This window comes from Calidris pugnax, unplaced genomic scaffold (genome assembly GCF_001431845.1).
Source record: "Calidris pugnax isolate Ruff unplaced genomic scaffold, ASM143184v1 scaffold188, whole genome shotgun sequence".
Classification (NCBI taxonomy): domain Eukaryota; kingdom Metazoa; phylum Chordata; class Aves; order Charadriiformes; family Scolopacidae; genus Calidris; species Calidris pugnax.
In genome coordinates, this window is record NW_015091257.1 from 3,119,485 (window position 1) to 3,135,849 (window position 16,365).

At 42.4% G+C, this 16,365-nt stretch overlaps 1 protein-coding gene across 2 annotated transcripts in view; it reads right to left on the reverse strand.

The window, feature by feature from the left end:
* CYFIP1 (cytoplasmic FMR1 interacting protein 1) overlaps positions 1–16,365 on the reverse strand; it is an 85,552-nt gene that overhangs the window by 68,922 nt on the left and 265 nt on the right. The gene's annotated exons all lie outside the window — the stretch shown is intronic.

Genomic DNA, 16,365 nt, shown 5'->3' on the forward strand with positions numbered 1-16,365 from the left:
AAGAATTTATGATGCAGAGAAGCTCACTGAGCTGCCTCCATTGCATTTTGTCCACAAGAAAAGCAAAACAAAAAAAGGCACCAGACTTCAAAGTCCCTTTAGCGTTGTTTACATTTCGATGTAACTTCAGAGCTGGCCTATTATTGAAATATATTCAGACAAAAGATGTGCCAGTCTTTTTAAATGTCATAATTCTGTACTGTTGCTTACAGCTGTTCAACTGCATGGTAGGCAGTTCTCTGCTCACAACATTGCTCTGGTATTTCGAGGAGGGGAGAGTCAATCCTAATAAAGACACTGTTTTCACATCTCCATTCTTACAGAATAATGTTCAAGTCTTTGCAAAAATTCTGTATTCTTAATTCCAAGCATATCAGAAAACATCCAGTATGCATCTCTCAGTCTTGCTCTTTTAAGCCTCCTGAGGCTTCGGACTATTTGTTGAAAAAAATATAAACAGGGGCAAAGTCTTTTGGACAAAAAAAAAAAAGGAAAACCGACCAGAAGAAATAATAAAAAAACCCAGAAGGTAAGGACTGAGAAAGCAGAGAGTAGAGAAAAGAGCATTAACTTCAGAATCACTGTGAGAGGATTGCTGTAACACTACTCAGTCTAAAGCTCAACATTAAAAAAATTCCCCCAAATTCTAGGGAATTAAGTAGTTACAAAAACCTTTGAGTTTTTAAGATTTCTTCCAGTGACAGAGTTAAGCAGGTCAGATTATTTATCAAAAAGAAGATAAAAAAACAACTCAGGCACTCAGTCTATAAATAGCTAAAACAGGAAAATGATGTTTGATGATAGGAGATAGCTTGTATAGGTGTTTAGCAACAGTGCACACAATCCAACTTGTAGCTAGCAACCAAGTAAAAAAAAAATAAATACAGATAAAGCAAATGAACTTAAGTAACCATGAGCTTCTTGAGACCTTGTTATAAATACAGAAATTACCACGCAGTTCCTCTTTAGCTTCTGCCACAATCATTTGGCAAAGACCTCCCCAAAAACAACCTCTAAAGGCCTTAAGAATCTATCCAGCTGAGCTTTTAAAAAGACATTGATTCCCAAAAAATTTCAACCTCAAATAACTGTTTTTGATAATATCTACTTCCAGGTGAAAAATAAAGCCCATCACCACAAAAAATACCAGATTAAATTCTATGGCTCTGTTAGACAAGATCAGGAGATGATGAGGATGTTAACACGTTATCACTAAACATTTTATAAAAATCTAAAGGTATACCGAGTATCCTGAAAATACATAGGGAAAGAATGGGGAGTAATTTCTTGGACAGGTACAAGTATGTATGTCATTTAAATTGCTTGCAAACTGGCATTATTCCCTCAACTAAGGCTGTCAAGTAGCAATTCCCACAGAAAACAGATAAATAGTATAATTTAATCTTTTGGTCAAATAATAAAAAAAAAAAAAACAAAAACCAAAAAAGGTAGAGTATAAACGTAAGAACAGTTTTTGCTGTAGCAAACCCAACTTTTCTTCAGAAGACACTGATTTAGACCATTACACAGCAAGCAAAGGCATTCACTTTATGGCAATCCTTGCTCTCTGTTTTGGAAAAAGGAGTAACAAAGTTAAACTTCCCTTAAATAAACAAAAAATAATTAAAACATAAACCCCATAGCTGACAGGCATTTTAGCCTTCGCATCACTCAAAGATTTGACAACCTGAGAACACCTAAGCACCCTCACCCTGAAATCTTTAAGGATTTATCCTCACAGAACTGTTAGAGCTGTAGGCCAGCAGTCTTCCCACTTGAAACATGGCAAGTAATTTCCAGGTGGTTTTTGCTCTCAGCACCTTCCAGCACATCTTTTGCCATACTGCTGCACACCAGAAAGATCAGGCAATGGACACAACTAGGTCTATTGCTACCACATGCTCATCTCGTGCCCTGGAAGGTAAACTTCCATGGAAAACAAATGAAGGGTTTAGCTGGTATCATGGCATGGGAAAGATCTGCAGAGTGAGCAGGCAATGCCATGAAGAGGGAACCTGTCCCCAGCACCGATATCATACATGGAGGCACAGCAGCCAACCTCACCACCCAGGGCACTCGAGCTGATAAGGTGAGCAAAGGCTCATCTCATTTAGGCAACCGATCAGCTGTTCATGGGCAATGATTTCCTTTTATCATTAACCTCTGATACACAAAAAAAAAAAAAAAGTATGAAAGAGACAATGGCGTAAAGGATCTGCACTTTCTTCAGCTTAACTTCAGCTGAATTACCAGAATGTCCCCTGTAGTCTGAGAGTAAAACAAGTATCTTTGTTCAGCTGGATCCTCAAGCTGTCCTGGCATGAAGTGCTGCAGCAAGACAGTAGCAGTAGATGAAAAAGTGATGGATGAAGTAACTTGCCTCCACTCATTCATTCCCGCTTTTTGGATGGGCTCTGAAAAATGAGGCACATTCCATCTGCTCCTGAACGAACCACCAGCTGCCTACACTGTCCCCACAGCAGAGCAAAATTCTCCTAAGGTCCCATCCTCTTCAGAATAGCCCACCCACCACTGCTTTCTCTTTTGGCAAACCCCCTCCATCCCTGCCCCAAACACACGCCATCACCTCCGGCTGCACTTGGCCGGTCAGGTGGGAAGAGCTATATGTTTTAAGACTTGAGCCACACTGAATCTCAGGGTGAAAAGAGTCAGAGAAGTAGCAGCACGGGCTAACATCCTGCTGTAAGTAACAAAAAGCAACAGGGAGCACAGGGGAACAGCAAGAGCCCAACACAGACAGTGCAAGTGCTTTTCCTGGAACAAAGCGTAAAACAAAAGTTACCATTCAGATACAGAAGAGAGGGCTGAGCACTGAAATTATCATCAACTCCTCATTTTTACAAACACTGTACAAGTCAGACCACAGGGGCTCATTTACTTCACCATTCTTGGCCACCAGTATCTTAAATACGCATCTTGAAAAAAAAAACCACCAAAATTAAGAATTCTCAAAACCTTACCTTTTTATTCATTCAACTGCAAGCTCCAAGAAAAACCTTGAGTTTAAAAGAAGCGTGAACCCATTCAAAATGCAAAGAGTTACATTTCAAGCAGGCTGAAAACATTTCAGGAAAAACATGTCCTATGGCCACTGTAACTGCAGGGCAAGTTCCCACCGCTCCAGAGGAGAGGTTGGGCCCCCCCATCACCCCCCTCTCGTCACAAAAGGCTGGGTCAGCAGTTTAGGGCTGCAGCTGGCAGCCAGGGGCCCGCAGGACACGCTCCGAGCTGAGATCAGCAAAGCCTGATCCGTTTCTCTTTCTCTCTCCACTGCAGGAGAAGTTCCTACAACACGTTCAGTAACGTGGTGGCCCGAGAGGTGATTGTCCCCCTGTACTCGGCACTGGTGAGGCCTCACCTTGAGTACTGTGTCCACTTTTGGGCCCCCTACCATAAAAAAGACATTGAGGTGCTGGAGCGGGTCCAGAGAAGGGCGACAAAGATGGTGAGGGGTCTGGAGAATAAGTCTTATGAGGAGAGGCTGAGGGAACTGGGGTTATTCAGCCTGGAGAAGAGGAGGCTGAGGAGAGACCTTATTGCTCTCTACAACTACCTGAAAGGAGGGTGTAGAGAGGTGGGGGTCGGTCTCTTTTCTCAAGTCACAGGCGACAGGACAAGAGGAAATGGCCTCAAGTTGCGCCAGAGTAGGTTCAGGCTGGATATTAGGAAAAAATTTTTCACTGAAAGGGTTATCAGGCATTGGAATGGGCTGCCCAGGGAGGTGGTTGAGGCACCATCCCTGGAGGTGTTCAAAAGACGGGTTGATGTAGTGCTGGGAGGTATGGTTTAGTGATGGTGATGCTTCTTGTTTGTTGTGCGGGTGTCTATTTTTGTCAGTTAGGTTGACGGTTGGACAAGATGATCTTTAAGGTCCCTTCCAACCTAGAAGATTCTGTGATTCTGAGTGGGGCAAGAAGAGATGCTGCAGCAGAGTCCACCTCCTGCCGCACAGAACCGGCCGCAGGTGCACCCAGTACAATGTAAGCTCCTGAAACCAGCAGGCATCCAACACCGGTAAAACGCGTGCAAATAAACGCGTGAGAATGCAGCCCAAGAAGGCAGAGGTGTTTTGGGATGTTCAGGGAATTGGTTTTGCTAAGACCGTGCTCTACGTAACCCAAAAAGATCTCAAACACTGAAATTTGTAAGCGGAAAACATTCTTTCATATCCAAAAAAACGGAGAAGGATTGTGCCAAAGAGTGAGATAATTAAGGTGGAGTTTAAACAACTAACAAAGAATTGCTGTATTACAGAAATTTTAGAATATTTTATGACTTTGCAGATGAGAACAACTGTTTCATTTGACTGAAAACAGGTGTTGGGAAGGGATGTCCCGTGCCTTTTCGCAGTCCACTGGACACATTTTTTCATTTTGTTTTTAAATAGATGCATTTGATCTCCAAGTGCTAGTACGTGTTCCCAGGCTCAAAATAAGACAAAGAGGAAGTCTGTCTGCACTCTAAACAGCACTTCCTTTGACACTGTCTCTCTTCTTTCCTAACTCTGCAAAAGCATCTTTGAATTTTAAATTAAAACAAAATCTCAAGCCTGGCACAGATACTGAAGATTACAATCATTGTGCAATCCATAAATTGAAATATATATGTACATGAGTTGTTTTGTCTCTTTAAAACAGGCATAAATAAAGAAATAAATAAAGCAAAGCTTACCCTACTTTACAGGACAGAACACTATCAGGAATATCAGGAAAATTCTACGTACAGAAGTTAAAGAGGGAGAAGAGAAGCATATCCTTCAAAAAGAAGGAGCAAAGGCATTCCGCAGTCCATGCACAGAAGGACAGAAATTAAAATAGAGATAAATTTAAACGGGGTCTATAGGACCAATCTCAGTGAACTCCACAGGAACTAATGACAACATTCCCACAGGAACAGGCTTGGTCTGCACAACAGCAGAAGTTAAGTTTTATCCCTATAGCAACACAACATCTTTCAGGTTCCATTGTGTCATTCCTCTATGTTACTGGCTTGCAGAAAATCAATTAAATCATTTTTTCTATGAAGGAAACTTGATTCAATATTCTGTGTAATATTTCTACTCAAGTTAAACCATAAGACTCTGATCACAAAAGGCCCTTGTGAAGGGAAGAGCTAACAAAAGGAATGGATTTTCTCTTCCAAGAACAGCAAAGCAATTACTATATTCACTTTTCTTTCAAACCTCCAATATCTCTTTCAAAAATTCCCTTTTAATTCTATTTTAATTAAACTTCAAAAGCCTCAGCTGTTTAACTGCATACCTATAAATTCAAAGTGAGCACAAAACATTTTAACAGACTGATAACTGAAGTGCTTCAGAGCACAGCAGTGCGCTGGATCTTCTCTGTTTGAATGCTCTTTTTCCATGCCCTGGATGGCACAATCTGCCTTTTTGCCAAGGGGATCAGCATAAGATGTTCCTTTTGGGACCGGAGCTCCTCTTCGTTCCTAAGCAACAGATTTGCATAAGCTGAAGGAGCAAAAAAAAATGCTTTTCACGTCATTTACTGGCCCTGCCTGATTAAAGTAAAAGACAGGAGAAAGCAAACAGCAGCTGACAGTCCTTTGTCAGCAACGGATTTGACGTACTGTTAAGCTTTCAAAAACACATCTGCGATTGGAATAAAAAAAAAAAAAAGGCTCAAGATGAGAAGAAGAGAAAACAAGAATTCCGGCACTGAATTATCACATCCCAGCACCACAGCAAGTCTCAGAAGAATGGCCATATAATGGAAACAATTCATTTAGTATTAGACTCCTACGGGGGCCATGTGGCTCATGTTAACTGCTTTGCCCTGCTGTTAAGACGGGTTGGGGGGGGGAAGCAGGCTTCCAGAGCAGGCACAGATTTGGGGGAAAATGGAAGGCTAAAGCGCAGAAATTTTTGGGTTTGTTTTGTTTTTAATAAGAACTCAACTTCCCAAACTAAAAGTTCAGTCACACGTGAACTTTTCATGCAACCTTCTTCATTAAGGCAGCCTACACTGCTACCTGTCCAGCTTCCGTCCTCTGCAGGGAAACATCACAACAAGCAATCTCTGTCTCTTTACACAAGCAATACCTACGTTATAACTGTGCAACCAAGGCTCAAGCACTCAGTGCTACACCAGTCTTACCACCTCGAAAACCAAATTCCGGCAGCACCATTAATGCAACCTAAAAGCCATGCTTTCATGAGTCAGTACAAGATAATCAAGGTCAGGAGGACACGGCTGCTAACGATGCTGTCACGTAGCTGAAATGGCTCACTGACACACTGACCACCAGCACTCAGATGACAATCAGTCACGCTTGTCAAGTAGCTATAGCCATTCCCTTCCAATATCCTGGATGAATTCAAGCACATTTCCAATGACAGGATGGCCTGACTCTACTGTCATCACAACTGGTTATGAGGGGGAACTCCCAGGCTCTTTGGACAAAGCCTACATCCCTGTTGAGCCATGGTAGGACAGAACCACCTGGTCTGCTAACTACTTCCTTTTAGAGCATCAGTAAGAAAACTCTCCCACAATTAGAGAACGTCATGTAAGCCTAGCACTCCCGTATCATAGCACAAGGCTGGAGTTGCTATATTCTTGCTAGTGAGTGAGCACAAGAGTGGTTTTTTCTTTTCCTGCTGTATCAGCAGCCAGCAGTAGCACATGGATGAGCACATGCTAATTCTACAGCAGCAGCACCAGCAGTGGAGGATGGAGCAAGTAATCACCAGGTATTTCAAGTAATCACCATGTAATATAGATATAGTATATTTAGTATATAAAATTGTAGATTGTAATGTAGACTGCAAAAAAATGGACTGGGATCTCGTGATGATTACCTTTAATCATGATACGCAGCGGACTGACTTATGAAGGTGGCCCGTCCACCTACAAAAACCCAGAAAAAGCACACATACCCTGTTATGTGTTCATAAATAGCCTGGCTAATACTATGCATCTGTAGTATCATTCCCTATCTTGAAGCTTCGGAGGAGAGATGCAACTTCCTGACAATAAAATGTAGGGGCAAATCCCATCCCCAGGCAGGAATCCCAAGCGCAGTGCAATGCATAAACTTCAAAAAGGGGAAACTATTTTATTTGAGAATCCATTATGATGATACGGGAGAAGCCTAACCCTGCAAAGTTTGCCCCAAAGGCATCCCACACATGCGAACAAGGAGGGCAGAGCTGTCGCTGCAGCTTGGTTTGCAGCATGCCAAACTCCCCCCTCTGCAATGGCACTTGCACTACAAGAATTCACAGAGGGGTTTTGCTTGGTTTGGTTTATCCATGTACCTAAGCTCGAAGCCCAAGATACAAGTATCCAATATAAAAAAAAAATAAAAATCTGCTATTGGTAGGGATTGATGGTTGAGGGGGTTTCTGCTGACTTACTAATTAATTCTTGCAAAGCTGAGTTAGCTCTGAGTGAACATGGAAAAAAATGTAATAACCGTAAACTTACATATGTATCAAAACCCCTTACGCAATATTTGGCCTCTCTTCAGGTGGGAATGAAGTTAAAGATTTAACTGTTGTCTCATTCTAGGTCAGGTGTGCTGAGATCTGTTTTGCTCCTCTTAGTGGCCTCACCCCTTTAATACTCCCTGGTATAACATCTTTCGGTTGCACCAACTGCAACATCATTTTGCTTGTCCTTCAGCTTCCAGTTCTTTTTTCTTACTGCCTCTTGACTAACTCCCTCTCCTTCTCTTTTTCATGTTCTTCTCCTCTCACCCCGTCCCCTCTTCCCCTCCATGGTTGTTCAATCTTCTTGTTTTGCTGCTTCGGCTGTTTTGCTGTGCTATCTCCTGCAGCTGTCCTCAACATGCATTTCTTCCATACTTCTGTTTCTGATTCTTCCTGCTGCTTCACGGGTGTGTTCAGAAGCAATGCTGCAAGGCATTGCTTTGGGGAAGGCCCAAGTTTAGCACTGAAGCAAAGCACTTATGGCACATTCAGCAGCTATGAAAAGTTTTCTCATTTTTTAACAAAGGTAAGATTCCCAGTGTAAGAATTCTGTAAGGAAGCTGCAAGATGCAATAACCACCCCAGAAAGAAGAGGAGAAAGCTTGTGCACATGGAGTTAGCCTGGCAACACTCAGATGCAGCAGAAAGACTGCTACCACAGACTGCTCATGCTCAAGCCCCTTGAACACGGGTTTGGGTGGTTGTCCCTTGCATTTAGCATGTGTGGGATGGCTGTTATTTTAATTAAAAAGGGCACACCTGTGTTCCTATGCTGAAAGGAGTAGTGGATAGTGGACCAAGCACACTCACAGGTGAGGGAGATGAGCCACAAAGATGGAAAGGCAAGAGTCTGGAGTCTACAGTTTTCAACCTAAGAAATAATGCAACCCTTCAGCCTTAGATAAAACTGTTTATTTAGGCATGTGAATTCTTGAACTCTACTTTCATTTCTCAAGCCTGGGGAGAAATAAAGAAGAAAAACATTGTTTTCTCAGGGGAGGGGAGGATAGCACTCTCATCCTGACATGTTCCAGACATGGTTGCTCCAGGGTCAGTCCCCCTGCTTCTTGGTGGAGCCGGTCTGGCAGCAGCCCCTGCCCTGGTAGGCTCAGCCCCCCAGGTCTCCCTTCTGCAGTTCATCCACATTACGCATCCAGCTCCGTCTTACAGCATATACCCCCAATGCCATGACAGGCATTACATTTATCCAGCAATTTTTTTTTTTTTTTCAATGTAAGCCTGCAGGTGAAGCTCTGGCTTTGGCACAGGCTTATTTTAAGTGTAAAAAGTGAGTTATGGCTTCAATAAAAGTGACTCTTCAAAACAGAGGCTGTGTGGTGTCATTCCCACTCCTTCCCCCTACCTGCAAGTATTCACTAAAATCAGCAGCACAACTCCTTCAGCTTTCACTGAAGCAAAAAAATGCATGCTTCTTTATTTGAAAAATAAGTTGAAGATATTTTAAGCAAATTTGTACTACTCATGCTTAATAGCAGCTTTTTATCTATTCTCCAACACAGTTCAAAAATAATGTACTTTTCTTTTTCAAAATTATGGTATTTTAAAAAAAAAAGTCTTCAGAAGCTGTTAAAAAAAAATGTGCCACCACATTCATTTCATGGAAGAGGGGGAGAATAACACAAGAAGCAAATTATAATTTAATAGTTCTCTTTTAAAAATTAAGGAAACACTACAGGACAGGGTGGAGGAGAAAAAGGAAACAAGCAAGTAGCTTTTAGTTTCTTAAGCTTTCTTTTTCCTGAAAATGAGCTCATCATCTGTAACATTTTATACTTTCATTTGTTATACAGTATATGATAATATGCAATTTCAGTGAAAATTCAGCAAAAGCTTTACTTCTGGAATCACTTGACAAGCATCCAAATCTATCTTGAGCAATGTCATGATAGGTTACCTGAACTTTACGTTCAAAACGTATAATTCAGGGCACTGTCCATGTTGATTTAATACAGGCCAGTGAATCCACTTAAATAATTAGAGCTATACTGAAAGAAGACTATAAATCAAGTTCAGGTCTACAGTACTTTTACCTCCTGCCAACAAAGTGTCCATATCACTAACAGAATTAAAGTATAAAATAAAGTGATATACAGTATTACTACAATTTTATCTAGACTCTGGAAACAAATCTCTTAGATACGTGTAGTGTGTACAGGGGAGCATCTCTGAAAGCTTCTTGTAGCATTTACACAGCTGGAGTCACTACTTAGCACATCAACTCTTGAGACTCATGTCCTAACATAAAACCACAGCACTGGTTTTGAAATCTGAGTGTTTATTTCTAAAACCAAAAGCATCCTTTAGTTTTTTTCTTTTACTTAATATTGTATTCATTCATAAGAACATTACTGACAGTCAACCCTGCTCATCATTTTTTAGAGTATCGTTTAATAAGCATAAGTCTACATGCTGTCTGAAGTCTTAAGATGCCTTTCAGTGAAAGGAGGGGAGGGGGAATGGCATTTTTGGCTTTAAAAAGTTACTTGGTCATTCTATTACCTCCTGACCAACATTCCTGAAAAGCAAACCTACAGAAACCAGTGCTGCAAGAGGCTTGCTAAGAGACACACTGAGGAAATCTCCCAACATCTGGTCCAAGCATGGAGAAATCATGCAATTTCACTCCACAAGTAACTGCTTTGTAAACCAGGAGGGCTCACAAGCCAGGGAAAGGGGGGACACCACCGCCTGCTGCCCTGACATTTGCTTCTTAACAAAAGCAAAACCAGAAGCGTCAGTTCCTCATGTGCTACCCAATTATTTGAAATAAAAACTTTATTAAAGTTAGCAGGTAGAACCTCCTCTTTTGCAGAGGACATTCATCTTAAGCTGTGCCTATGCCAGGGCACCAGCAGCACAGACAACCACAGAGCAACCACTCAACTGAAGGACCACCACATTCACCTTGACTTCTCTCTGGTTATTGAGAAGAGTTTAACGAGGACCTTGCTGCCTGACTTGGAGGGTTGCAAACCCACAGTTGGCAGACCACAGCTGGGCGAGTCCCACACAGGGAGCACTCAGCAACCAACTCATTTAGCTACAATGGGATTTCCACCCCGAGAGCCCTCCCTGAGCTCAGTGCCTCACTAGGCCATGAGACTGATGCCTCATTTGTGCCAATTAAACCCATGCAAATGATGCCTCATTTGTGCCAATTAAACCCATGTTTACCACCATTCTGCTTTTCCCAGTTAGAAGTCAGAGACTGACACTTTTGCCCAAAAATACTGAACTGTCTGAAGACAGGATTTTCTCCACAACACACATATATTTACAGATATAATATAGCAAACAATACATACTGAGACAGAGAAAATCTTCTAAGTCCTATGAAAAAACCAAGCTTCAGAGGTTTTTGCTTGTGTGTTCATGAGAGATAAGAAACAGCTACCCAAAAGATTAGTTACCACATTTTCGGTGCCAAGAGATAGAAAGATTTTCTGCTATTTTGCACCCTCTGCCTTCCTGTAGTGAGTCCCATCGATGCATCTTATGTTAATTTTACCACTAGAAAGGCAGGTGATGTGAATTAATGGAATTACTTAAAACAAGCAAATCAATATACACTCTCAGTTATCAGTATTACAGAGCAAAGCGTACCATGTCAGCTTCTAAGGGCAGATGAATTGTAAAGAAGAATCCTAAACTGATGTCCATACCCTAAAATGTGTCGTTACTGAGTTCTCAGTAAGTTTTTGTAGGTATACAACTATATTTCACCATGTTGAAATGTCCCTATTTCATGTCACTATGTCAGATCTGCACAGGTGCACAAAAAAAAAAAAGACAAATACAGGTTGCTTTCATTTGTTATGCATTCAAATAACATTGTAGCCAAAACCTAACAACATGCCCTACAAGAGTAAGGTCTGCTAGAGGCCACTTGTAACAAATTACATACTCTAAATATCAATAGTTTCCAAATGTGTTATGTTTACTGTTCTCCCTCTCTGTATGATCTGAGAGCATGTCCAAATGGAAGCTCAGGACTGTTTAAATGAATCACGTTCCCAAGTGCAGGCATGGATCCACCCCAGCTACTTCACTGGCCATTCACGCTTGGTTTGTGTCAAGCTCCTGCAACATCCCTAGGTAAACAAGCACTTAATTTGGCTCAAGAATAATTGCTTATTAAGTTGGGGCTTGCCATAGTAACTACAGCTATTTAAAAATACATAAACAATACAAATCCAGAAACCTGCAGTGTCTCAAGAGAAGCGAATTCAATCATACAGCTGATTTGTGATTGACTATGATATAACAGGCTGCCCAACATTAAAGTTTACTTTACTTGGTACAGCAAAGGAACCACATGGAGAACTTGCCCCGAGAACACACAGCAACGGCTGTAAAATAAGACCATCTTGATGTGCACATAAAATATATGCAGATATTATTCTAAAGTTAATTGTCTCTTGCATAGCACTGTAAACAATTCTAACAACTTTCAGGCTAAAGAATGAATAAAACTGAATCCAATAAAAGGAGCTTTGTGGGGATTTCTTGTTCAAGCTTTGCAGCCCAAATCCAACCACCCTGAAGCTTCCACCTCAGCCTGAATATCTTGGAAATCTTTGAGAAACAAAATGAAAAATAAAAGTTGGATGATTCCACGAAGAGAGTTACGATAACATTGTGAAACCTACCCTCGGGAACGAGCCACCTTCCACAGCACCCTCTCTCACAGAGTGAATAAACAAGGCACTAACCAAAGCTTAAGGAGTAGATCAGACAAACTTCTAACATAAAACACACAGCTGGAACAGACAGCTGTTGATCATTTAATTACATTTTAAAGTCTGTGCAATCAGTCAAGAGAATTTGTGTGTTCAAGCCCAGGGGCCAATTTGCATCCAAGGCAAACTGAAGAAACAAGAATTTTGTTAAAGAACGCTTTGGATATTGCAAGTACATCACTAAAGGATTGCCAGCTTTTTTAAGTCACACATTCAGTAGTTAAGAACTGCAAAGTCTTGATTGTTTGTGGAACATTGTCTTTCTTATAATGTAGGTAATTTTTTTTAACAACTTATGTAATTGAGCTCCTCTTAGGTTTAAATATTGTGATATCTATGAAGTGAGACCTTTTAAGTTACCATTGCTGAACACATTTCAAACCCCACTCCACCCTCCTCACAGGAGTTAATCAAACCCAAGGTTTGTAAGCGAAACACACGAAGTGTTACTCATCCTCAGCGGGGCAGTTTGCAGGGTGGTTTGTTTATTTTTCTAAGATTTTGAGAGGTTTACTCACAAAATAAATACATAAATAAATTAGATGTAGCAATCTGAAAACCACAAGGGACAATAGAGACATTCCATCAATCACATCATCCTTTACAACAACAAAACACACAAAAAAGCTCAACCAAAACCCCCCACCAAACAAACGGTAAGCTGCTGCAGAGACAGACTCCTGTGCATTTCTCAGAGGGCAAGCCAAGCAAGCTTTGACAATACTGGGACTAAGCCTTCCTGCTGTACCCCAGTGCTGTACAGGCTGCTTCTGAATTCCTCCTACGCCTCCTTCCCTGCAGCTACAGAGACACTGGCTGCCTACACCGGCTAGACTTCACAGACCAGTTGTCTGGGAACGCTTAAAAGAGCCTTTTACATTAAATCAGGAGGAGCTCTGTGTTTAAAAAGCCAAAAAGAGTTTTAAAAAAGCTTAAGTAGGAGATAAAGCCAAGAACCAGAGCGAAGTAAGAGCTAACAATGCATTTTCAAGTATATATAGCTCAGAGATACTCAGTCTGAGCACTGAACAGTTTGTGTAAGTGCAATAATTTAAACATAATCCAGAGATCACAGAACTGCATTACGGTATTACTAAAAGTTCCATTTTGAAAAATACGCTAACCAGCAACACTGCATGTGTACACTTCAGTAAGTTTATTGTAATATAGTTATGGCAAATAAGTAACTGGAATGCAATAAGGAACGGAGTTGCTCATTAGCCTAAGCTTCCCATTTCCCACAGTTTACAGCAAAGCACATTATGACCTCCTAATTAAGGAGGAATTCCCTCAGAGAGCTTTCCTCCCCCTCCAACACGAGCACTCCAGCCACCACTTCAGGCAGACTGGCTACATCCCACAAAGACTACTTCCTCCTAACAGCTTCCCCGGCACAAACAACCATTTACATGTCTAAATAACTACTCAAACCTGTCATCAAACGGCGCAGGAATAAAAATCAAGGCAATGAGTGCCGACTGAAAGGCAAAGACGGTTAGCAGACTTGCTGATGAACTACAGGAATACTTAGAGAGAGGATCAGAGGGCTGGAGCAGCTCTCCTATGAGGACAGGCTGAGAGTGTTGGGGTTGTTCAGCCAGGAGAAGAGAAGGCTCCAGGGAGACCTTATAGCGGCCTTTCAGTACTGAAGGGGGCCTGCAGGAAAGATGGGGAGGGACTTTTTACAAGGGAATGTAGTGATAGGATGCGGGGTAATGGTCTCAAACTGGAAGACAGCAGATTTAGATTAGATACTAGGAAGAATTTTTTCACTATGAGTTACTGGAACAGTCTGCCCAGAGAAGTTGTGGATGCCCCATCCTTGGAAGTGTCCAAAACCGGGTTGGATGGAGCTTTGAGCAACCTGCTCTAGCCGAAGGTGTCCCTGCCCATGGCAGGGGGGTTGGAACTCGATCATCTTTAAGGTCCCTTCCAACCCAAACCATTCTATGATTCTACTGGAAAGCATGTCTGTCTCCATTTCTTTGCTTGTCGGAGAGGGATGGGGTAACAGACCATCCACCCGGGGAGTTCCCTGCTTACGCCGCTGCTCTCACTACGGCATAGCTATTTTAACAGGATAAAAGTCAGTTCCCTCAAGAGGAAGTTACTCTATATCCTCAAAGAGACACTAAATCATCTCCTTTACCTGAAGAGCCCACGGGGCTCTTTACTCTTAATTTTTCCCCCCAGCTCACAACTAACCTGCTCCCGGGACGACCTTAGGAAGCACAACTCCCCCCCCACCTCCTCTGTGTTACCGAATACAAAAAATAAAAATTAACTCGTAGGTTAATTAACCCTCCCCTTCAGGCTTGCACCCACCGGCGGCGGGAATCACATCATCCTTTACAACAACAAAACACACAAAAAAGCTCAACCAAAACCCCCCACCAAACAAACGGTAAGCTGCTGCAGAGACAGACTCCTGTGCATTTCTCAGAGGGCAAGCCAAGCAAGCTTTGACAATACTGGGACTAAGCCTTCCTGCTGTACCCCAGTGCTGTACAGGCTGCTTCTGAATTCCTCCTACGCCTCCTTCCCTGCAGCTACAGAGACACTGGCTGCCTACACCGGCTAGACTTCACAGACCAGTTGTCTGGGAACGCTTAAAAGAGCCTTTTACATTAAATCAGGAGGAGCTCTGTGTTTAAAAAGCCAAAAAGAGTTTTAAAAAAGCTTAAGTAGGAGATAAAGCCAAGAACCAGAGCGAAGTAAGAGCTAACAATGCATTTTCAAGTATATATAGCTCAGAGATACTCAGTCTGAGCACTGAACAGTTTGTGTAAGTGCAATAATTTAAACATAATCCAGAGATCACAGAACTGCATTACGGTATTACTAAAAGTTCCATTTTGAAAAATACGCTAACCAGCAACACTGCATGTGTACACTTCAGTAAGTTTATTGTAATATAGTTATGGCAAATAAGTAACTGGAATGCAATAAGGAACGGAGTTGCTCATTAGCCTAAGCTTCCCATTTCCCACAGTTTACAGCAAAGCACATTATGACCTCCTAATTAAGGAGGAATTCCCTCAGAGAGCTTTCCTCCCCCTCCAACACGAGCACTCCAGCCACCACTTCAGGCAGACTGGCTACATCCCACAAAGACTACTTCCTCCTAACAGCTTCCCCGGCACAAACAACCATTTACATGTCTAAATAACTACTCAAACCTGTCATCAAACGGCGCAGGAATAAAAATCAAGGCAATGAGTGCCGACTGAAAGGCAAAGACGGTTAGCAGACTTGCTGATGAACTACAGGAATACTTAGAGAGAGGATCAGAGGGCTGGAGCAGCTCTCCTATGAGGACAGGCTGAGAGTGTTGGGGTTGTTCAGCCAGGAGAAGAGAAGGCTCCAGGGAGACCTTATAGCGGCCTTTCAGTACTGAAGGGGGCCTGCAGGAAAGATGGGGAGGGACTTTTTACAAGGGAATGTAGTGATAGGATGCGGGGTAATGGTCTCAAACTGGAAGACAGCAGATTTAGATTAGATACTAGGAAGAATTTTTTCACTATGAGTTACTGGAACAGTCTGCCCAGAGAAGTTGTGGATGCCCCATCCTTGGAAGTGTCCAAAACCGGGTTGGATGGAGCTTTGAGCAACCTGCTCTAGCCGAAGGTGTCCCTGCCCATGGCAGGGGGGTTGGAACTCGATCATCTTTAAGGTCCCTTCCAACCCAAACCATTCTATGATTCTACTGGAAAGCATGTCTGTCTCCATTTCTTTGCTTGTCGGAGAGGGATGGGGTAACAGACCATCCACCCGGGGAGTTCCCTGCTTACGCCGCTGCTCTCACTACGGCATAGCTATTTTAACAGGATAAAAGTCAGTTCCCTCAAGAGGAAGTTACTCTATATCCTCAAAGAGACACTAAATCATCTCCTTTACCTGAAGAGCCCACGGGGCTCTTTACTCTTAATTTTTCCCCCCAGCTCACAACTAACCTGCTCCCGGGACGACCTTAGGAAGCACAACTCCCCCCCCACCTCCTCTGTGTTACCGAATACAAAAAATAAAAATTAACTCGTAGGTTAATTAACCCTCCCCTTCAGGCTTGCACCCACCGGCGGCGGGAGGCGGCCACCCCGCCGACAAGCCGCCTCACACACCACCCTTCTTCCC